A 24420-nucleotide genomic window follows, 5' to 3' on the forward strand; every position below is an offset into this window, starting at 1 on the left:
CGTGAAAAATACAATTTTATAATCATATTAATACACAAAGTCATAGGTATACATATACATACATGAAACAACATATTTATTTATTTATATAAACTATAAAATAGATGTAGGAAGGCGCTAGCCTGCTTCTTCAACATTTATTCTTTAAAAGTAAAACTTTTGTTCTTAAAATGTTATAGTAATTTAAAATAAAATATAAAGAGAAATATTTTTAGAAGTTGTATATTTTATTTATCAGATGTTTCTTTTATGTTATTCTATGAAGAGAAATGGGATAAAAGAGTTAAACCATATGACCACAATGATGTTTGTAATGTTAACATTACAATTCAATAATACAAAAAATAAATTATTTGTCTTGGTCGTAAACACATATACAAACCACAATTTATTAATAAAATAGAAGGATCAATTAATGTAGCTTTATTTAGAATAGGATCTTAAATAGGGAAAAATTTACTTTCTCGCTTTTTTTAGTAACTTGTAACTATTACTGAAGTCTTTTTTTTTTTTTAAACTCTAGAATATAGTACAGGTCAATAAAACATTTGTAATTGTTTTACTAGTTACAGTTTTGTAACTAAACAAAGTAAATTTGAGATTATTTGGATAAGATTTACAGCTCTTAATCATGATGAAATTCCTGCTTAATGCAATGAAAAAATTGTAAAAATCTTCTGACGCCGAGAATGAAAAACTTCTGCATCTCTCACATCAAAATTGCCGGAACGGAATTAACATAATCAAAAATACTACATAATTGGCTGTTATAAACATAATAAACATAATTATAAACAGAAACATAAATACTATTCGTATTTTCAGCTGCCTGGCTTCTAAATTCGCCTTTATCGAAGAAAAACCAAAAAATATGGTGTATTTTATCTTTGCTTGTGTTAATCTTTGACGACGCACATTCAAACAATGTGGATTCAAACAAACACAAAACTCTCAAAGAAAATTTTTCTATAACGAAATTTTATCTTTCTAACACTATCTAGCGTCAACCCATTGCACTTATATAGCGTCAGATACACATGACTAAATCCCTATCTTGATGAATAATAGATTTCGTTTTGTAACCTCTATTATTTCCATTTTCAATGCAAACACTTATTTAAGTGATCATTTTAATGAATTTGTTTGTTTATGATTAATTAGAATTAACGTACTAGTATTTATAAATAAATTTATTATTGAATATTTTGTTATTAAACTCGTCTTAAGTAATTTATTTATCCTGAATTAAATTAATGTGTCTATAGATTGCTATGCAATATATGCACCAGATAATTATAATTAGGTATAAAAATACACTTAAAATGGTATATACGACTATACTTTTAAGTATTTTTTTATCATTCTCTTTTTTTGGCATAGAGGATTAAAAAATCTCCCGGTATTTTTTTTTAAAGAGAGTCAATATTTTCTCGTGAATTAGTACACTGCATTAATTTTTATTTATGTACTATTTTAAAAGTTATAAGTTTTTATATTTGACTTTAAAAAAATATTTTAGGGATGTTTCTAAACAAACATACCATGTATTTATTTAGGTTGAAAAGTATAGATATATTGACTATTTTACATATATAACGAATGAACAAAATGACTTTGTGTTGCAGTCAATTAATTTATCTTTTCTAATCCGTTCTCTCTAGAATGAGGCAAAGAGAAGAAAAGAGTAAAATAATGTTTTTTCCCTTCTTCTTATTTTTCTTCCGCAAAAAAAGAAAAAAAAAAAGAAAATTTATAGCTTTATGTTACTTCAAATTCTTAACAAGATTTATTAATCGAATATTGAACTTCACATATACCTGGTGTGTAGTTGAAATCTGGATGCCTATAAAAGAGATGATTAAAAAAACAAATTGGAGGAATTCATAATTCCTGGCATCAGTTGACAAGTTGTGAGTATTTTTATGAAACTGGTCTTAAGTATATTAATTTATTCTGAATTAAATTAATACAACTGTACATATACAAATTTGACACAATCAATCGCAAAATGGCCTCACAAAGAGACAAAAGAATTAAGATTGCTTCTCTATTTTGAGCAAAACACACACCAACAGAGATCAGAAACTTGACAAAGGTAAGCAAGCAGACTATTTACAACGCCAAAAAGGCTATTAAAGAAGGTATTTGCATCGAAAAGAAGCCTGTACCCTGATGAAAACAAGTCCCCAGTATCAGTGTTGAGTTTGGGATTTGTTGGATCCAATGGAATGACGGTGCAACTAACTTGGTTCAAAACAAGGTAGAGGGTCAATGCTACTGACAATATCGAGATGTTGAGGACTAAGTTGACTCCTTGGATCAGGGAATGTATCCGAGCTTGAATGTGGTACTTCAACAAGATGGTGTACCAACACACACAGCAAAGATTACATGGCCCTTTTTGAGATGAATAATCTGTTCAGCTGGAAAACAATGGGACCTCTATTCTCGCCAGATGCAAACCCACTAGACTTTTTCTCCTGGTCACATGTGGAGGCCAAGGCCTGTTGGACAAGGGCGCCGAATCTCAAAACTCTCGAGGCTTCTAGTGATGATCATTGGAACTGCATGAGCTCTAATTACATTATTAGCACCTGTGAGAGCTTCCAGCGGCGTATCTCGGTCATTATCAAAATCGATGGAGGCTATATTGAGGATTAAATATGGCAACAATGTGCCAACATCTGTAAAAAGTTTATTTCACGTAGCTCTCCTTGTTTCCTAAATAAAACTTGTTAGAATTCCAGATTGAAAGTTTGTATTTTTTTTTAAATGTTCGACTTATTAAGCTTATTAAGTTATAAGCTTTCTACCCATATATAAAGAAATTGTACAATATATTTCTACTTGATCAAATGTGCCTGTAGTTTTGTATATTGATTCTTATTTTATTTATCTAATTAAATACGGAACTTGGAGTTCAAAAGAAACTAAAAATTGTATAGTTAACTTTTTGTTTCTACTTATAATTATCTAGTATGGAAAACATGAAATAATTTATTTATTTGTGTTGAGATCCTAGATCTTTGAGAGAGTAATATTCCAATGTGGGGACAATCAATTTGGCTGTGTGAAGAAGGATTCCCGACTCAATAAGTTTGGGAATTTCAATGACATTAAGATATTTCAGAACATAAGTTAAGAGGTTTATTATATATTTTTGTAAAACACACAATCACTTAACAGCTCCGAATTTATAAGTAATAGCGGAGTAGAATATGCTTTGCTTTCCAAAATATAAAGATATTATCTTCGCCAGTCTATAAACATGTTCCACTTGTTTTCCAATGACAAGTGACTCTGTAATAATAAAGCTATCAGGCGTGAGCTTGAAGTGTCCAGTTTATATAATTAACGGTATAGACCGTATATCACGAAGTCTAACTTATAAATGTAATAAAAGTAAATGTGATAAAGATGAGTGATTTCAGTGTTATTTACATCCAAGACACTGAAGGACTCTTATTAAGGGAATAGTTTTTTTAAGAGTAGGAGACGAAGCAGAGTTGACTTTCAATAATTTCAAAGGAGCTGTGGGTGGTGACGGGAAATCTCTCTTCTCCTCACTGGGTATCTCAGTCGATTATTCTGTTGTTTTATGCAACTCCATAGTTCTTATTTGTAGAAGTATACAATGATTCCGTGGAAGAGCTGTCGGAATTTATGTATAGGGACAATTATTAACGAGGTCAGAAGTCACTAGTCACAAGTCACCTTGATAAGAAGAGGTACCTGCACAATGAACGATCTTTCAATTAAAAGAGATGGGATGCACCGAGTTAAACCCTTGTTCATTAAATCTCGCCTTAAGAGTCGAGATCCCTTGACCAAACTACGACATTGCAGAGAGTGATATCATCCACAACCTTGATAAATTATTTGCTAACGTGGTTATATTAATATTATTGTTTTCATTTCTGAGTGAATACAATATTTGTAACTTCACTCAGCTCCGCCAATCAGAATGCAGACGCTAAGCAACATACCTATATTATTATTTGTCTTGAATAAATGTATCATTTTTGATGAACAGGATTAAAAAAAAGTTTTTAATAGTAAAGACTTACAATTTCATTTATTTTTCTTTAAGTACTTTAAAATCAATGGGTAAAAAAGTGGACAATATAAATATATGGAGTTCAATATTAGATTAATATATTTACTTAAAAAATTTCATTTTTATTTAAGTATGTGAGTTATAGATAAATTTTTGTACTGTGTTGGCAACAAAAGTGAAATTTTGAGTAAGCAAGGTAAATATCGATATTATTTCAATCAGAGAGAACTTTTTTTAACAGTTACATTGTTTAAATAAATTCAGTAATTATAAAGTTGAAACATACTATTATGTCAATTTTTAAAACCAAAAATATAAACTGTTTCTTATAAAGGATATGGAAGTTTGGCTTAAAATATAAAACTCTTGTGAAGATCAAATAATTAAAAACTTTTTTTCTATGCTTTGTAAAGGGAAGTTGCTATAAAAAGTCACAAACAACGCCTTATGTTAATTTACTTATAAGCACATCTTCCATTTAAAAAAAGTTTCTATATTTATTTTTAGTGGATTATATATATATATATAATAAAATCCAAAGATATCCCAAAATTAAATGGATTTTGTAAAGAAAAATAATAGTTTTATTAGAGAACCTTATTATTGTTCTTATACAGTGTTTCATATAAATTATTTTTGTAACTTTTGGAGGAATTCCAAAAAATTGAAGGATTAATAATTTTTTTTCACATTCTTAACTTCAATGTCATAATATTCTTACATCAAAAACAGGAAAAACGTAATGAAATTAAAAATCATAATATTTGGTATTTATTATGCTCATGAGATAAAAAAAATCCTTTGATCACCAATATTTTTTATTAGTCAGAGTATGAGATCCTAACTAAATTCTTGCCTTTAGTGAGCCTCTTGTTTTTTGTGACCTGAATAATTGAAAACCGTTGAAGTTGATACAATATATCTTCCCAGACAATCATTTTTATATAATTGTGAGCACCATAACTTCTAAAGACAATGAAAAATTGATGAATCTTTTTGTATATGTCTTAAATAAGTTTTTTTATTTGATTGAATAACACATGCAACTTAATTTTGGACTAAGTTTTAACATTTTTGCTTTTTTTTTATTTTAATTGAATTTTTAGTGGGTTGTTTACATAGTAATAATGATTTTGAGTCCTATAAAATATGGAAATTGAAACGAAGTACAAGAAATAATAATTAAGCCAATGAGTTTGAATGTTAAGCAAATGATATTCAAATATAAGACCAGAGGCGGCTTCTCAATAGCACTGTGGAACTGCAAAACTCCCTATGGATTTTTTATATATAAATTTTTGTTGGTATATATCGTTATAGATACACGAATATAATAAAGTAGGTTTGATTATCAATAGTCCTTACAACTTACAATTATTGCACATTCTCTCATTTCTATAAAAAATAAATATTAGCTACAATTAAAGCTAACAATATGCGTAACTAAGAACTCAAAAGTTCCAATGTTACTTCTATGGTGGTATGTGATAGACGATAATCAAGCCAGGGGAATAGGAGAAGGGAGAACACAATGACTCGTACAGTAGATATATGTAATTGCGAACTCAACAGTTCCGAATTTACTGGTATGGTGGTCTGATATACAAGCCGCGAGGATAGAAGAAGGGGAACACTGTGACTCACACAGTGTAGGTATTCTACAAAATACCAATTTACTGAGAGACAAAAACTTGCAGGCGGCGTTCGAGGAAGTCTAGAAATGTTGGATTTTCATTACTTAAATGAGGTCAATCAATTTGACGTCATTTATATTTAATGTAGATAAATTGAAAATCTTTCACCGTGTTTTTTTTTTTTTCAATCCGTTGTTTTGGTTAATCGCACAATTCAGACTATACAATTCAATTGCATGTATTTAAAACTATCATCTTTTACACAATACTGTATTTTGTAATTCCTGAAAATTTCATTAAATTATCTTGATATGAAAGTTGTATTGTTTAATTGGAATATCCCATTTGATTAGATTACAGATCATCAGATTAGCTCATTTGTGTTTATATTAAAAACTTGAAAATGAACTAGAAGTTTACTATTCAAATTAATAAAACAAACTTTTCAAAATAAAATAGTTAAAATAACAAATACATTTAAATTTATAGGAAATTAAAATTACAAAATAAAAAATTAATAAATATACTGTATAATATAAATAAAATAAAATAATCATTCTAAAACTAATATAAATTTCAGGATTTCCCTCCCTCCATGGGCCTAAAAAATACCCTAAAAGTACACAATTATCCAAAATTTTCTTGCTGAAGCTCACAACGTCCTCACTTTTCTCGTCAACAACACATTCATTTGTTATGTAACAACCTCCCCATGAATTATAGTCAACTGCCGCTACACTATAAGACCTTTAATAGTTTGCACAAAAACACTACTCAAGTGATAAATATATTTTTTGCTATTCTTGATAAATATTAATTATGAATAAGGCTAAATTGAAACTCTTTATTATAATAAAATAGATATATGAAGTAGAAAAAAGAATAGTTTTAAGCCACAATCAAACTCAGACTAAGCAAATCCGTATTTTAAATATGAAATTCAAATTAAATATCGTTAAATAAGAAAAATTCATAAAAATTTAAAGATAATAATCTTAGTGTCTTGGGCTTGCCTGTGATTATTAATTAGTTTTGCGTTGACTTTTATGGAAAAGGTTTTGTAATTTTTATCACGAAACCTTGTCAAATGTTTTGAGTTTTTAGTCGCGAGTGTCTCTATGTGGTTTTCTAATCAATCACAGTTTCTAATGAGGTTCTTCAAATCTTTGGGGAAATGGACTAAATATATACCACAGTTATGTAACGGACAGTTGCAGCTCAGAAACAAAACAAAAACATGTCTGAAATAATAAATGGGTAATGAACATGCGTTGCTACTAGATATTTTTATTTTCTAATTTATCGACTATAGTTGATCCTTAACAATTTGACTCATTTTGGTTCGACTTGACTCAATTGAATAAGTCAACTCAACACTATCATCAAAATTATATAAAATGAGTTGCAAGTTTATAAATACAATTATATTTATTCTCGATGAGTAACTTACAATTACAAAAAGTACTTTCTTAAAAAATTAAATTTTAATAAATCCTTTTTAAGAAAAAGAATACCAAATATATAAACATGTTAACCCCATTCGTTAGTCCAATTTATAAAACGCTAATATATATTATTATCAAGAAAAATGTGTCTAATACATGCAAACCCCATTTACCATATAATGAATTGTAAGGAACATTACTTTACGTAAATATATGTATGCATAAATGTATTACGGAGCATTTTGCTTCACAACCTTAAAAAACTAACTAATCTAAAAAACCTTAATTTTTTTTAAATAAATATGATGTTTATAACAGGTTGGTTTCATTTTACAACATAATTAATAGCTATTTTCCAGTTTAACGTATAAAATTATTTAATTAGTTTTTTTTTTAACTGGAGTTAATTTGATATGTATCCTTTATTTTAATAATATGTGATATAATATTTCATTTAAAATAGGTTTAAGGTAAAGAATTATCTCTTATCTTAAAGGAAGACGACACAAATTATTGACTTTTTTCAATAATTTTCATTACACAATTATAATGTAAATTTTGTCGATGAAGCTATTGTGATGTTCAAGAAAAATAGATTTCTACAAACTGCTTCTAGTCTCTTTTTCATTTGAGGTAATACCCAAAAGACAATATTTTAATTTTCTTGCCTTGCTAAGAGTTTAAAAAATTATAATTTATCTATGTTCTCTTCATTAAATACACGAGATAATATTATTTGTGTATTTTATATATTAAACAAGTTTACCTTTAAAGAGGAATGTTGAACTTGAAATAATGTGGTTTTATTTCACACAAAATTTTAAAAGATAAGTTTATATTTTTAGGAGGAAATCTCCATATTAAATTCATAATATTCACATCAATCATTTTTTTTACAAACCACATTCTTAATTGTATTATGAATATAACTTGTTCAAGATTAAGTCTTATATATTTTTTCAATATAAAAATTTGTACTATTTTTAAAAATACATTTGTGTTTAAATAAAAAAAATATTTATCCAAAAGTCAATATTTTGATATTGATATAAATATATACGATTGTATATTTCATTTGTTCAATAATTTTGAAATTAACTTATAAACTAAGTACAAAAAGCAATAGCTACCTAATCCTATAGAATATGAATACGATTTGCTTTAATAGTAGCTTTTGAAATTTTATTTTTGAATGTAATAAAATAGATTCAACGTATGGCCAGATTCACTTTTTCTATTAATGATATAATAGAATCTGTTAAAAATCAGATAAGAAGGATGAATCCATATTATAAGGCCTTCAAAAAGTTTGAATAATTACGTATTAACCCTCTGATAGTGAATTAAGATATTATATACCCATAGATGTATAAAAATGCTTCTTATTTCATTGAATCTACATTTTATCGACAATACTTTTCAGTATACTCCTGAAATACTAAATTTGATGATATGTAATTTATCTTAATAATGCTTTCTTTAGGGTTTATTCGTATATTTTGCAAATTTTTATCGAAGTTTAATTAACAGCTTAGCTTAAAAGTTGTTCCTTTATATATATTTTTTTTAATTTCTTGGTTCTTATTTTTTTAATGTAAGAATTGAGGAATACAACTGTTGCTTCAAAAATGTAATTTTGTAGCTATATTTAGTTATAATACACGCAACCTCATCAAAAGGAATAGGTAGTGACGTAATAACAATAATTGTTTAACTGTTTTATTTTTTATCCTGTTAACCAACCACGTTATAAAAAAAATTACTAACGGAAGGTTAAGTAAATACTAAAACTGAGTAGTAAATAGTACTTTGCATAACTAAAAAAAAAAAAAAAAAAAAAAACCATAATTATTTTTAACACCTCGTACTTTAATTGAATGGATCTTACTACTTTTAAATAAAACAATTAGATGCAGTATGCATAATTTCTGTATATCCCACATTAATAAACATAGTGATTAATAGTTTCTCCTATTTACATTTTTTGTTAGTACCTATATCACACATATATTTTTATAATTAATGATTACTTTTCAACGAAATTACAACTATAATGATAATAAAATCAACTTATTTATGGCACAAGTAATATTATTTAATTTAAACATGGCAATATCTCGTTCTAAGTAGTAAAGTATCATATATATGTATGTGTAGTATATGTATAAGAAAATAGTTATTCCAATTATAGTATAAGTTATAGAATATATTTGTTAATTTAGGAAAAATAAATCAATTAATAATTTCACATTATTCGGATGTACTTTTTATTTTTCAAATTTATATTATAAGCATGCATAAATAAGATACTTTATACTAAGTGATCATTTCTGAAATCAATTGCAGGGCAAATTTTTTATAGTTATAAAGTGAACAAAAAAGTTAATTGTTCAAATTCAGTGGTTCTCAAACTTAATACAGTGTATAATACCACCTGAGAAAAAACAAGATTTTTACGTAACATTGTTATGATCAAACTAAAAATACAATTTTAATGTGAGGTACATTGATTATATGAGTGGAAAAGGTATAAAAAGGAGTTGCATCAAATACTAAGGCTTGAGGAGGAAATTAAAAAATTATACAGCAAGTACGACGTAAATGATCCAATATTATTATTAAAAAATGTTGGAATGATGATCACTTGAACAATTTGTATAGAAATTTTGGTAGCCAGGGTACAACTTTTAGTCTCTCTTTGACCCTGTGAATGTTATTACTTACTCTAAAACTAACTAAACAGCCTTAATTTATTTATTTTGTTAATTGTAAGTGGAGGATACATTTTATTTATCAGGATAAATAAAATATAGTAAAAACATTTTGAAATAATCAGAGATGATGTATGTTTTTTGTTTATATATTTTCATTAATTGACTCTTGCCCGATTTAAAATAACTGTTTATATATGTTAAGGACTTGACTTTGATATATACTATAGTGGGTTTGATCGTCGTTGTCTGGGATATTAAGAAATTAAAATGAATTCTGCAATATTTCGCTTCATATAAAACGAAAAATAAAGAGTGTAAAATTCTAAGAATTATTTTTGCTGCATGTTGATACGTATCTTTGCATACTTTTTTTAAAGAGATCATAAGGCTTAAAGAAGGAAGAAGAAAAAAAGACCTAAATCGTTATGTTATGGTCAAAAATACGTTGTTCTATTCTTTCTTTATTTTTTTCCTCTAGACTTTATAATCTCCTTCAAAAAATGTCAAAGCACGCAGCGAAAATAATCATAAGAATTTTACGCTCTTTATTTTTGTTTTATATAATAATTGCGTTTATTAGTCACAATTTAAAAAATGCTATTTTAACGCCGTAATGGCCTTGAAGGCCAAAAAAAATGTTACCAGAACTGTATCTGTAGTCCTTAAAAAATACATGAAAAATATAAGCAAAATCCATTAATTAGTGTGGCTATGACTTATCAACACACCCACACACAGTTGCATTTAAATAAAGATTGTCTATCAAATCCATAGAGAAAAAAGAAATTTCTTAAAATTAGTATAAATATAACTAATTACTCTGCTCATATTAACTAACTCTTGGTAATTAGTAAAAAACAAAAGGCTAGAAGTCTTTGCTGTTCTCTATTTCCCTTTCTCTTTATAAAGTAATAAAATTTGAGTAGATGAATCACTTCAAGACTATAAGAGATAACCCCCACGAAAATGTTCTACTTGACCTGTGATTCTACAATTCTACTGATAAAAACTAAGGGCTACAAATAGTAACAAATAGCGAGTCAAGAATTGAAAATCCGACTTACTTAATTCATTTACTTACAAGTTGCAACCCTAAGTACAACGAGCTCAAATGTTTTTGTTTTTTTTGAAATCTTTTTATGTACTCCAGTTAATATGTGTTAAAAAAAATCGGAAATATAAAGTAGTAATATGTAGCAAAAAAAAAAAACTCTAAGAAAATGAAATTATGTATAATGTGTGCGTGAGAAAATGTCAAAAATTTAAAAAAAACGAAAATGTTTTATTTTTATTTTTTATTTTAAACATGTAAAAGTCAAAGATTTAAAGTAGTAATGAAATTTGTTAGTTCATGGCATTTTGTTATTAGACGTGGCAAAAAAGAAAAAATAATTAAGAAATCAGTTTAATTAAAAATTCATATGAATAAATTTTTAGTTATATTCAATTTTAAGATTAAATATTTTGATTCATAAAATTTTATTACAATTAAGATGTTTGTTTCGTTAGACAATTATAAGAATAGAAAACAACTATGTATTTATAATTTGATTTGCAAATGTCAAAATATAATTTCAACTTTTATAAATAAATACAAAAAACATCAATTTTATTTTAAATCTTTCTTATATAGTTGTTGAAATATATATATTTCGATATAATTTGTACTAATTTATTTTATAATTTACAATATTTGTAATAAAAAAGTGATTTATTGTATTCGTAATTTTGATATGATAAATATGTACAAATATTTTATCCTAGAAAATAAGCTACTTTTACGAATTATAAAATTACATTAGATCGAAAATGCTTCATAATCACCTTGTACAAATTATCATATGACTTATTAAATGCTTTACTTTTGAGCAGGGGAAAAGGTTTTTGCTATAAACTTTCCTTTTAATACCCAATAAAATAAGTACAAAATATATATTATGCCACAAAAGAAACATTAGTAATTATAACTCATAAATATTTTTTATATTGCAAAAACTTTTTTTGCTATATATTTAAAGGAACGGAGAATTAGCCCTGGACATGTAATACTTTAAAAAAGTATTTTAATGAACATAATTTGTTTCTGTTTATTTTTTTTCAGTAATTACTAACTTTTTTTATGAATTAAATTTTAATGAGATTAAAATTACATATTGAGAATACAATAAATCATTAGTGAATTGAAGTACATTGTTACTAAATGTATCTACAAATATAGGACACGTTTGACAAACTCATTAAAATTTAAGAGAATGTGTTTTGATAACACTGTTAACTGTTTTCCTCTTAATATATTCATATTTTAAAATGAAGATATCGTGCATATATAATGGAATTCAAATGTCTATAATCGACAAGATCGGCGGCAATGTATTCTATCTGTTATTTTTATTTTTGGAGATGCATCATCTAAGAAATGCAGTTAAAAATCTATATCGTGCTAGTAAATAACCCCAACCAATATTTTGTATTTTGAGACTTTCAATTGTGTTTTCTTTCAAATTTTTATGAATCAAATGGTTGTCACTTTGACTTAAGATTATTTGAGGAACGGAGACAGCTGTCGAATTCTTGTCTTTATATAGGTATAAGTGTGTATATCATATGTAATTGTTGATAATAATACTTCAGAAATATTTATCATTGTTGATTACACTAATTATGATTCAAAAATATTTTTAACAATATCATTTTTTTTTATTCAAATTCCTTTTGTTAAAGTGGGATTTAATTCTAAAGTATTTGGCCTGCTCTTTTCCATTTAGAATGGAAAAGGCTTTTTTCTTCCAAACCAATTCATGGGTAATAGTTGCTATTTGCAACTAATATTTATATATTACGTTCCTGAGTCAAGTCTTGAGTTCGATTCCAAGTCGAGCCTGAACTCACTATTTAATTATACTTTATTGTGACTCGAGTTAGAATCATGATCACATTATAGAGGTGACAATCAGAGCATAGATAATATTTCCTCATACTTTTCTAGTTATATTTGATATATTGATACTTCCTATCATTTGTTCCCATCCAATCATCACCTTAGACAGACTTGGATTGATTTGTGCGAGTTGAAAAAGTCGTTTAAACCAAAGACATCAAGAATTTGTGGCAAGCATTAAAATGATGATAATTTTAATCATTGAAGCTTAAGAGATAAATTGCATTCACAAAAACCATTGAAAAGGAGGCTAAAAACTGATGTTGTACTATCAATTAATTTTTTTTGAATCTATTAAAAGTGATCCATTAGAATTTGTTCAAGACTCTGTCGCATATTCCAAAACCAAATTGCCCACTATGGAAGAATCAATTAACATCAAAGAGATGGAATCTTATCCAAACCTAGAATTCATTGAAGAACTGGAGACAAACATAGAGTTAATTGATGAACCAATGGGAAAAAAAATATTGAATCTACAATTGAGAAATCTATTTGTTTATCAAGAACTACTTCCCAAAAAAAAGAATTAAGGAAATTATGAATGCCGGATGGAAATTCTAAGATACAAAGTAAAACTTCGAAATCTTCAAAGAATTTTGATGCGGGAGAAAAGAGGAAAAAAAATTAATAAAAAAAAATTAGTAAAAGATTTCCTTTTAGAGAAAGGTTATAGTAGATCTCAAGTTAATTTCTTGATGGGAAGACAAATCGACTGCGAATTTTTTCTCAAGATGAACGATTTTTCTGAGGTGTTATAAGTTTCTGGGACAGAAAAACTCATGTCTCTGCCCGCTCCCTCTACACTATCGAATTGGATTAAAGATTTTAAATTAGGTACCGGATTCCTATGGAACAGCCTAGATGTAATGAGGAAAAACTTTTCCTTGAATAAATGCATGACTAATTTTGATTTGACCGTATTATCTTTTGATGTGGTTAAAATTGCTGAAACAATTGAATATATTCATTCTTTGGACCAAGCCATCGGCCCATTTAAGCAAATGTAAGTGGTATTCGCTCGTGGTTTTTTGCAGCACCAATGGAAGCAATCCATTTACTTGGCATTTGAATTTTTATTTTAATGCATATCAGAAGTACAAAAACAAGGTGGAAAAGTAATCCAGACAGTTAGTGACATGGGTCCTTCAAACCAAAGGCTATGGAAAGAATTGGGCATATCAAAAGACATACCTTTTTTTATTCATCTTGGTATTTGGAAATGTATTTTTTTAACGACATACTTATCCTATATATTTTTCAATATTACAGATGACTTGGAAAGAAGTATATTTTTTATGGCTGATCCATCGCATCTAATTAAACATGTGAGGAATAATTTATTAACAAGTGGATTTAATCTTCCAAAAGATGGAGCCCTGACGAAATAACTTTTTCAAAATGGTTTAAAAGCCATGTGATTTGACTCCATTACATTTCCATTAATACATATGCATTGCAAAGGTCACTATCGTCAGCAGGTGTACTTGGGAACTCAATTAGTAAATCATAAAGTTTCCAGCTTCATAAGACTGAAATGACCAGATCTTGATGAACAACAGGCTTTTATCAATATGATGTCAAGTTGGTACACTGTTCTCTCATCGAGAAAAAAATATGATAATAAAAATTAAAGTGCACTTATGGTGGATATCATTATATTGAGCAAAAAAGTATTTTAGAAAAAGTATAGAAGTAATGGAGAAAGTGAAAAAATGTGGAAATAAAGTATGGTTGGGCCTTTCAGAGAGGGATGATCATTATTTCTAAAGCTCTACTTCTTACGTTTCCCTACTTACAAGATAAATATGAGGTAGAATTTATTATAACATCTTGATGCAGTCAGGATTCACAAGGAAATTTGTTTCCTCGCTTGCGTCAAATAAGTGGTTTTAATGTGCACCCTAGTCCAGTAGATGCTCTTAATCGCATTCGACTTTTAATGCTGGGTAAGCAAGCCGAATTTTCTATTCCCAATGCTCCTGTTAAATGTAGAAGCAAAAATGAAGAAATTTAAGATATGGCTGCCATAAATTTATTAGAACCTACATATATCGCAAAAGAAGAGGTATTTCAACATCATAACTCGGAGGATTGCATATCTTTGTCAATGGCTCTATCTTTTAAAAGGCAATCCTAGACTGAATCTTGCCTAGCAGAAAAAGTTTTTCTTTTCCTTTTAGAACAAAATTTCATGGAAAGTCAGGATTTTATTTATGTTTGTGGATGGATTGCAAATAAATATCAAAATAAGTATCCTGAATTAGTGGAAAAAACAACTAGTTTAGAAATATCTGAGGTATCTCCTTGGCTCAAAGTTGTTTCCAAAGGCGGGTTAAGACAACCTTCAGACCTATTAAAAGATTCTTTTATATAATTGTTAATGAAATTTTTCAACATTGTAAATATATTTAAAAAAGTAGGAGTATCAATACATTGTTATTATCCCCATATATTATTAGTATCCTTGTTTATCCAGTTATTTGTAAATTGGTTTTTGGGTTGGATGGACTGGAAATAAAGAAGTTTACCAAAAGCTATTTACGATTATTGGACATACCCACCCATTTCATATGTGACATATTAATAAACAGAGAAGTACACATCCTTCCAGCGATATTCAAAGAGGATATTGGATATAATTGAAAATATTTTTAAACTCTTGATGATCTTAATTGGCTGCCTTAAGGGTTCACATAGTGAACGGGAGATGAACTAAAGCTATATCCACATTTTACGAATTTGATTGCAAATATATTTCGGAAGCTTCCTGGTCTTCTTAGGAACACTCTTGGGTCCTCGTAAACGGGTAAATATCATAATTTAGCAAACTATTGCACATATTTGACATTAAGATATTTCTCTGATACCTATTGATATTATTCACAATTATAATTTATATGATCTGGATATATAAATATAATTAATGAACTTGTAAACAGAAACAGCTAACTATAATATGCTTAATTCAGCTGAGGAGCGTTTTTATTTATCGCCTTGACGTCATATCTGCCAGGCAAGGTTAAATAAAAGGATGAATTACCTACTTTGTTTCTAAGTATCTTGGTTGTGATATTAATAGATAAGAAATAAGAAGTGGGTATCCACTAGTATCAGATAATTTTATTATCTTTTTCTTGAATTACGGGAAAACAGATTTTTTGTAGTGATTCCTTATAAGTTTGCCAACTAATTTCTTGTGAAATGAATCGCTAAAAATGAATGAATCTTCAAGTGAGTCTCACCCTCAATATAATAATCTAAATAAGTTAAAAAAGATCTGTCCGCAAAGGCTATTTAAAACAAGATTATAATAGACTATAAGACGACCGAAAGTGATCGTTCACCTAAGTGTCCTACTAATATAGAAGTAGAAAACCTAATCTTTGTTACTCTTGAGCTGGATCATTCTATACTTCGAGGAATTCATGTTTGAAAATTGGCGTTGCCTTTGCTTACGTTGAAGATGAGTATGTCATCAGGAAAGTAGCAGAAAAAAACAAAAGAATCGAAGGAATATTAAGGATCTTAAAAACTCAACGTAAAGTGCCTTCAGGAAATTCTATCATTTTGGAGAAAAGTTATAATTCACTCCCCAAACGAAGATGTCATAAATGAAAAAATTAATTTATTACTAGGGAAATATGGAACTATTACCAATTGTTCAAAATCCATAGGTGGGATTTACCACGATTTCTTTCACTCAAAGTTTTCAAAACCAGAATGATTTATTCAAGTCAACCTAAGACATTTGCAAAATATTATGAAACTGGTCATTTTGTTAAAAGCTGTCCAATTAAGTATCAGAAGTGTCCGGATTACCTAAAAGTTCTAGAAGAGGAAGTTCCTCCAGAAAATGCTGAAGGTCATAATACTAATGAACCAAAAAGCAGTGACGATAAAGTTCAAAAGATTCCTACAATAAAATTATGAAAAATTTGGGCCAATCATTGTGGTGGATTTCTACAAGGGATTTGATTCCATTAAACAGAGCTATATACTTCGGGTTGTTAAAAGCTATTGCCTAAGTGTTTTCAATCCTATAAGAGCCTTGCTATATAATGGATTATCTACAATTGAAACCGATGGTTGTTTAAGTCAGCTTATTTTTCTCAAAAGGAGCTGCCTGCGAGGATGCCCAGCAGCACCTTTGTTATTTATTCACGCTATTGAAGAATTTTGTATATATCTTTTAAGGAGATATAGGGGCCTTGTAATTTCTTTAGGCAAATCCCAATCGTTTATTTGATATTTATGCAGATGATGTCACATTATTTGTCGAAGCCAACACTGAGCGTCAGTTAGTTAAATGAGTTGAAGTCATTCTAAAGTCTTTTGAAAAATAGTCCCACCAGTCCTGGCTTGATAATATTCAAAACTAAAACTTCTGTTCCCCCAGCAGGGATTTGGAAGCACAACTGTTAGTCTAAACTTTTAGATTAAAAGGTTTTTTTAGGCTTGAAATTTTAGGCATAGAATGGCAAAGACACGATAAAACTTACGCAAATAGGACAACACTTTGTAATTTGTTATTAAACAAGTAAGTCTATTAAGGAAAATACAATCTCTTGACAAGAGTTGAATTGTATGGAGCTGTAAAAGTTCCCCCGGTTTTATATAAGACACATTCTCTGCTTCTTTTAGGAGAAAAGGCCAAAAAAATTATATGAGGTGGGCTAACTCTACTATCTTCTATTATCCCCCAGAGATATCAGAAGATTTTTATTGACATAACTAAAAATCCCACCTTGGAATTGAGACTTACTGTATCAAGTACTCTTCTATACATTCTTCTGATGATGTGTGCCATTTTTATAAAACGGATCAGTCTAGAAAATATCATTTTCATGGGATTCTGCTCATCGTGTTTTATGGTAGGGAACGCGAGCGTATGAATAGAACACTACCATAGATTTAATTCATCAAAACGTAGCAAAGAAACATTTTTTCGAAAATACAGACAATCCGAGCTGCCTAGAAGGTATGGTTATACATAAATCTATTTTCAAAATACCCGGATTCGGTATTTGTGAAAGTTAAATTTTGTTTTCCGCTTTTTAGGACTGCTAAGAACTACATTCGTCCGACACCATGGAATTTGAAAATTTTATATTCCAGAGAGTTTTTGAGTAATATTATTGTGATATATGAAAATGTTATGAAATTTTAGACCTCCCGAAATCTTGGGATACAAAAGTAGAAAGCTCCTTAATATTTATTAAGCAAGATATAATCATAATAATGAACCTTCATTGCCACGTCTTACAGAGGGATTGTTGAAATATTTCTCAGATAGAAATTGTAGAATGATAAACACTGAAAATTAAACGATTGTTGGGGTTTTTTTTTTTTAGAAAAAAAAGAATCTTGTACTCCTTCGTTGTGCTATATTTTTTTTAGTAAATCTGCTATCATTGATTACATATGACCTTCAAATAGGTATATAGGATTAAAAATCTTAAAGCGTGAAGATAATCTAATCTAAACTGTTATTATGTTTTTATTGTATTTAAATAGCCTGATAAAACTTTTAGATGTATGTACGACTAATAATATACATATAAAAAAAATATTTTGTATGTGAAGAACAATAAAATACATTCTTACATAAACTAATCATTTATACTCTTAAATAAGTATTATAAATTCAGACCATGTTACTGAAAATGCATTCCTTAATTTTCAATATTTCAATTTTCTTTAGTATTATAGCCATGTGTTAAGAAGAGTGTTTTTTACTCCTAAATTGCCTCATTCAATTATTGGAAACTTATAAAAAAAATATTTGAAAAAAGAGGTTGTTTTTTGCTATTTTTATTTAAAGCTTTTCTTAGTTTTATATAAATTTTAAGTACAAATATATTGTTTGCGCAATAACTTAGCTTTTATACTACTAATTTAAAATAATGTTGAATTTAAGCATGGAAAAAGATAGACTGATAAAAACCCTCTTCTTAGAGGTGGTGTGATCTAACAACATCTCCTCAATCTATGTATACTATTCTGTTGAACGTTAATATGTACATTGTACATATATGTACTTATACAACTTAGCTATGGCTTAGAAAATCAAATCTTCTTATTTGAATTTGAATGCTTAGTGTCTTTATATTGTTTTCTAGTTTATTATTTAAATGTCAGTGTATGCTATTTTTGTTTAGTTTATCCATACGACCATATGACTTCACTATAATTGAAGTAATATAAGGTTAAACATTACTTCACAAATCTTCAAACTTAAATTTAAATGCACGACAAAACTTGTACAAAAACAATACAACCACATTTATTTGTTATTGATTACATCTATTTAGAGATAATAATACTACTACTTAATAGCTTTTACAAATTGCATTTGAATGTAGTATGTTGTCGTGGATGATTGCAAGAGTCGGTGGGGACGGTTGCAATTAGTGTTTACACAATACTAATACCGTTGGTTCCAAAATTAGTATCGAAATTTTCTATTCTTTTCGAATTATATAAAAGAAATGTCACTAAGAGCAATTCACAAGCACTTACAGGAAGGGTCGAAAACTTTTTGTTTAGGATGGCGGAAGGAATAAATTTGAATGATGTTACTAAATCAATTATGTTACTTTATAAAAGACTATTTCTAATTCAGCCATTTGGTAGAGTTACAGATAGAACAATTTTTTATACAGAAATGAAGCTAGAATTTTCTAGGTGTCGTACGTTGTCATGGCATAATAGCATATATCTTTTACAGAGTGGGGACCCAAATTTGCAGTAACATGATTAATTACGAAAATAAGATTTTTATGGAATAAAGAAAATATAACTCAAAGCCAATTTGTGATATGTTTAAATACTATATTTAGCTATATTTTTATTTCAATAAGTCTTTTTTCACAAGCAATAAAAGACTCGACAAGCCGGCTAACAGATATTCAGCTTTTGATGATGAAGGCCGTGTTCATTGTGTCGCACGCTGCCATGATTATAGCTTGGAGCGAATACAAATTTGGATGAGAGGTGCTATATACATTTTTCTCCAAGACACTTAAAAAATCAGCCATATTGTCTTTGACAGAAGTTTTGGTTCTTCTTGCCTGAATGGGGTTGAAATCGACTTTTTGATATTTTAAGCAGTCTGGGCGGAGAAGTCAACAGTCTGTGAAGCCTTTTCGATACTGACTCTGTCGTGGAGAAGATTGCACATGGATTTGCACTTTTTGTTATTTGACATTTTTATACTTAAAGACATGGGATGAAAATAAAACGTGTTTATTTTTGTTTAGCTGCCGTTTGGTTGCATAACGAAATCTTGTAATTAAAAACAATGTGGATTATATTGTAACTGGGAGCTACTGTAATTTTTGGGTCTCCACTCTGTACAACAGTATTATAGGTTAGAAATATTCTATTCAAAACACGGTAGTTCAATATTATCAGTTTTCTCTTCGGTACTTTTTGAAGCTCTTTGAATTAACTATTTCATATAGCTAAAGTATTTTTCCGTTTCTAGATAATATAATTTATTCATTTAATATTGTAATTATTTTAGTAATCCAACTATGTTTAATGTTTTTTGTAAAAGTCTGTAAAATATGTTTATATTTTATGTCAAAATGGATACCGTATAAGAATATAAGTATAAAGACTATAATAAAATTACAAAACATTTATTCTGTATCTCTATTTTTACTAATGTTCTTTTTATTACTCCCTTAAGAGACTACTGAGATGTTTACACGTATACAAATGTGTAGAATATTTATTGTTGAAGCGATATGATTATTTTTTATTGCAAAAAATAAAATGTAATTATGAATACGTGTCCCTATATGCTTTAGAAAATATTATAATAAACCTATATTAAAAAAAAGGTTGACATGAATATAAAACCAGCGTGTGTACGCGCTAATGTATGTATGTATAAATGATTTTGTATGCTGTAAAAAAAATTGCATTAATTGGATTTTTTTTAATTTGTAAAATTCATCTTTTCACATTGGATTTAATTAATTGCAAATATTTTACAGTAATATTTCAGGAATTTACGTACATATGCTGGTTGTAAACTATTATTACGTTTTCTCATCTACATATATACCTTTATGAAAGTAAATATAATAAATATACATGTATCTAGGTATTAAGAGATACATAAACAATGAAACATGAAATTGTTTTACTTACATAAGTGTAGCAACAACAAGTTTTATAAATTACAAAATTTTTGTTTTGTTTCATAATAATAGTACACATTTAAAGTTGTTTTTTTGAAACACAGTTTTAAATAATCATGTTAGATTAGTGACGTCCCCCATTATCTATACACTGAATAAACCCAAACTTGGTTATTATAATACCCAATGATTTATTTCATTTTTTTAAGTCTCTGAATAAATTTTTTCACACAGTTGTTTAAGAAAAATGGTTATTCTTGACAAATCTTTTTTTATAGTTGTGGAGGATTTGTTGATAAGATCTATAACTAGTTATCGGGGATTTTGCAAAGGTCTCTAAAATGTTGATTTTTCTAAAATAAATCTGCTCATAATGATTTGATTTGGACAAATAACCTAATTTAGAATTTTTACATAACATTGAATTTATAGCATAAAATTTAACTCTCTAGCATCATCATTTATGGAGTTATTTGCGTTCAAAAACTTTTAAAAATTTGATATAATGAAAATCAATTAAAAAATTCCCTTTTGAAGATTATAAAATGACTTTCATTAACTGCACCAATAAAAACTCATTAGCTATATTGTAATTAGTTTTTAATTTATAACATATTATATTTATTTGAAGGTAAACGTACGTTTTTCACTTCTCCAACGTATGATAGCAATTGACCGTAATTTTATGAAAATTTTAGAATCTTGCCTTTAAAATGAAACCAGTCCCACTCCACTACTTCTTCTTCAGTTTGATTGCCATGCATTATGAAAAAAATAATTTCTGTTGCACCCTGTATTGTACATGTAAAAAACCCGAAAAAATTATAAGCCCTTTCATTTAAAAGGTCTATGTAACTCACATTGATTCATTTATGAGTATGAGAAAATACATCCTCTTATAGAATTTTACTCGTATGTTTGGATATAGTGTTTGGATATACTCTTTAAGTCTTAGGCTTAGAATAAGGCCTCAAGACCCTTTACTTTTTTCACCTTGTTGCCCTAGAAAGGTGCCATGTACAAAGCATGCACTTAAATGTATGACATTTTTTCTCACTCCTCATCCCATGCTTTCATTTCTTAGACGTTTCTCTAACCCCCTCTCCTAAAAAAGTGTCTACGTTATTTATTGTGTTCCCAACCCTTAACAAGGTCAAAAAATTTCCTTTTCGAAGGAAATCTACTATTTTTATTGGGTCATATATGAAAATAATATTATCCCCCCTTGAAGTTAAAAAAAAAAAAAAAAAATGAGAGAACAAAAATGAAAGTGGTCACTCTGACAATTTAAATAATGTTTGAAAGAAGAGAAGCTTAGTTGTCATGTCGTTTTATTAAATTAGCTGTGAGCAACTCTGAGATTTAGGAAATAAATACTACCTCTACTCCATATCTAGCAATGATTTAAGCAGGAATTACGTACTTAGTTATACTCCGAGTCAAAGACTGATAACTCTCGTAAAAAAAATCAGTATTACTTTTCGTGCACTAGTGATTAATTTATAATTATATGTTTTTTCTTCAAGAGTAATGATAATAGCAACTACAAAAACTGGACCTTACTCAATTATAATATTATTTAAATCTATGAATAAAACCGTCTTGATTACTAAATTATCTTGATCAACTGAAAAATTCCCTTCTTTTCTACAAAAATATTGATAAACTAATTTGTTGTAACGAAATCCATATATGTATACTTATACAGTTAAACGGCTACAATTACAATTTTAGAGATATGAATGCAATGTAGAAGGAGGAACCAAATCCAGAAATGTATTTCTATTTTCATCTCCAAAAAAATCATTTTTACTTGTGTATCAAAAAAAAAAGTCATTTTTTTTAAGCTATTTGACAAATTATAATACCATTTTCAAACATCCTCCTTTTTAACAAAGCGAGATTAATGTAAAGAGTTTTTATCATGCATGACCCCACAATCACTGATAATGTACTCCACTCTGTATATATTGCTGATGATGCAGCAACGCAATAATAGGGAGAAGAACATGTGGAATCATTATTTTACTCTCTTCAATATTTATTTATTTTTATTTTTTTTCAAATGTTATAAAAGATGAAATATTGAAATATGTTTGAGATAAAAATATAATATTTAAAAAAATGATTAAATTGTCGGTAGTTTAATAAAAAAAAAAAATTATTTTGTTCTTAGATAAATTGTAATATTTTGAACTATAGCAAGAAATGTTACTTAAAAGTTATTTTATTTCCCTTAGAGAGAAATACAGGATCCGGTGACGAAATCGGTGAAAAATCTTCTCACAAAAAATTCAATAAATCGTTACTTTTTAGGATATTATATATAAATAAAACAAAATAATGGACGGCTACATCCATTCAATTAAAATATTTTCCTTCAGCCTCAATAGCCTTTTTAATCCTTCTTTTGAAGGAAGCATATACCTTTTACACTAATGGATTTAAGATAGCCGTAAAAAAATAGCCTATAATATCATGTTCTTGACAATTAGGGGGTCATTTTTCCTTCTACAATTGATTAAATTTCTTGCTAATTCGTTACCGTTAAAGTGGATTAACATATTTATATATAAATTATTTTGTATTATTAATAGTTTGGACAATGTCAATTATCTATTAATTTTAAAGATTCTGTCGAGTTTAACATCTTTAATATAAGCAGTATTTATTGTAATTGTAACCAAAATTCCAATACCTACATACATTTTTAGAGTCTTTTATATTTTTCTCAATTTTTTAAATTATGTAATGCTAAAAGTCATTATGTTTTGTTAGGTATATGTATATAGTTGGAGTATCCAATATATAAACTGAAGACCGTCTTTATGTGTATTGTATACCCAGAGCAATAAAATTACATATTATAATGAAAATATGGTACAATGCATGTACTATGGACCTTTGACTACTTTTAAACTTAAATTTTGAGATATTATACATTTTTAAATGGAACCCCTAGTCTAGAGATCTACTTTTTATGTACATCAGATTATTAATATAGTTTATACCCAATCCAAAAAATCAAGTTCAATCCGATCCGATAACATTGAGTCCAAAACATACCTCGACACAGTTGTATCCAAGTCCCACACAACTGAGCTCATCTACAAAATAAATCTGACAAGTAAACCAATCAAGTCAGATTTTACCTTATATAATGACTTAATATACTTTAATTTGCAAAAATATTGGCCTCTCAAACACTAAAACTGTTTCATGAAAAACCTAACAATCCTTTACTTGTTAATAAAGCCGATTGGATTGGAGAAGAATTTATTGGAATGTTAATTCGACTCAAATGGTTCAAAACTGGAGTTTTGCTTTTAATATTTTTTCTAGTTTGTATCCTTTAAATATTAGAAAGAGAAAGATGTTTATATTTTGGGTTATGACTATCTCAACGTTTTGATCTTAATACTTATATATTTCACACGCCCCTTTTGTTGTTGTTTTTTCCATGAGTAGATATTGTATGT

General features: G+C 28.0%; 1 protein-coding gene across 21 annotated transcripts in view; it reads left to right on the forward strand.

Annotated features, from left to right (window-relative positions):
- Nucleotides 1-24420, forward strand: part of LOC121127702 (uncharacterized) — a 281992-nt gene that overhangs the window by 109395 nt on the left and 148177 nt on the right. The gene's annotated exons all lie outside the window — the stretch shown is intronic.

This window comes from Lepeophtheirus salmonis, chromosome 13 (assembly GCF_016086655.4).
Source record: "Lepeophtheirus salmonis chromosome 13, UVic_Lsal_1.4, whole genome shotgun sequence".
Classification (NCBI taxonomy): domain Eukaryota; kingdom Metazoa; phylum Arthropoda; class Copepoda; order Siphonostomatoida; family Caligidae; genus Lepeophtheirus; species Lepeophtheirus salmonis.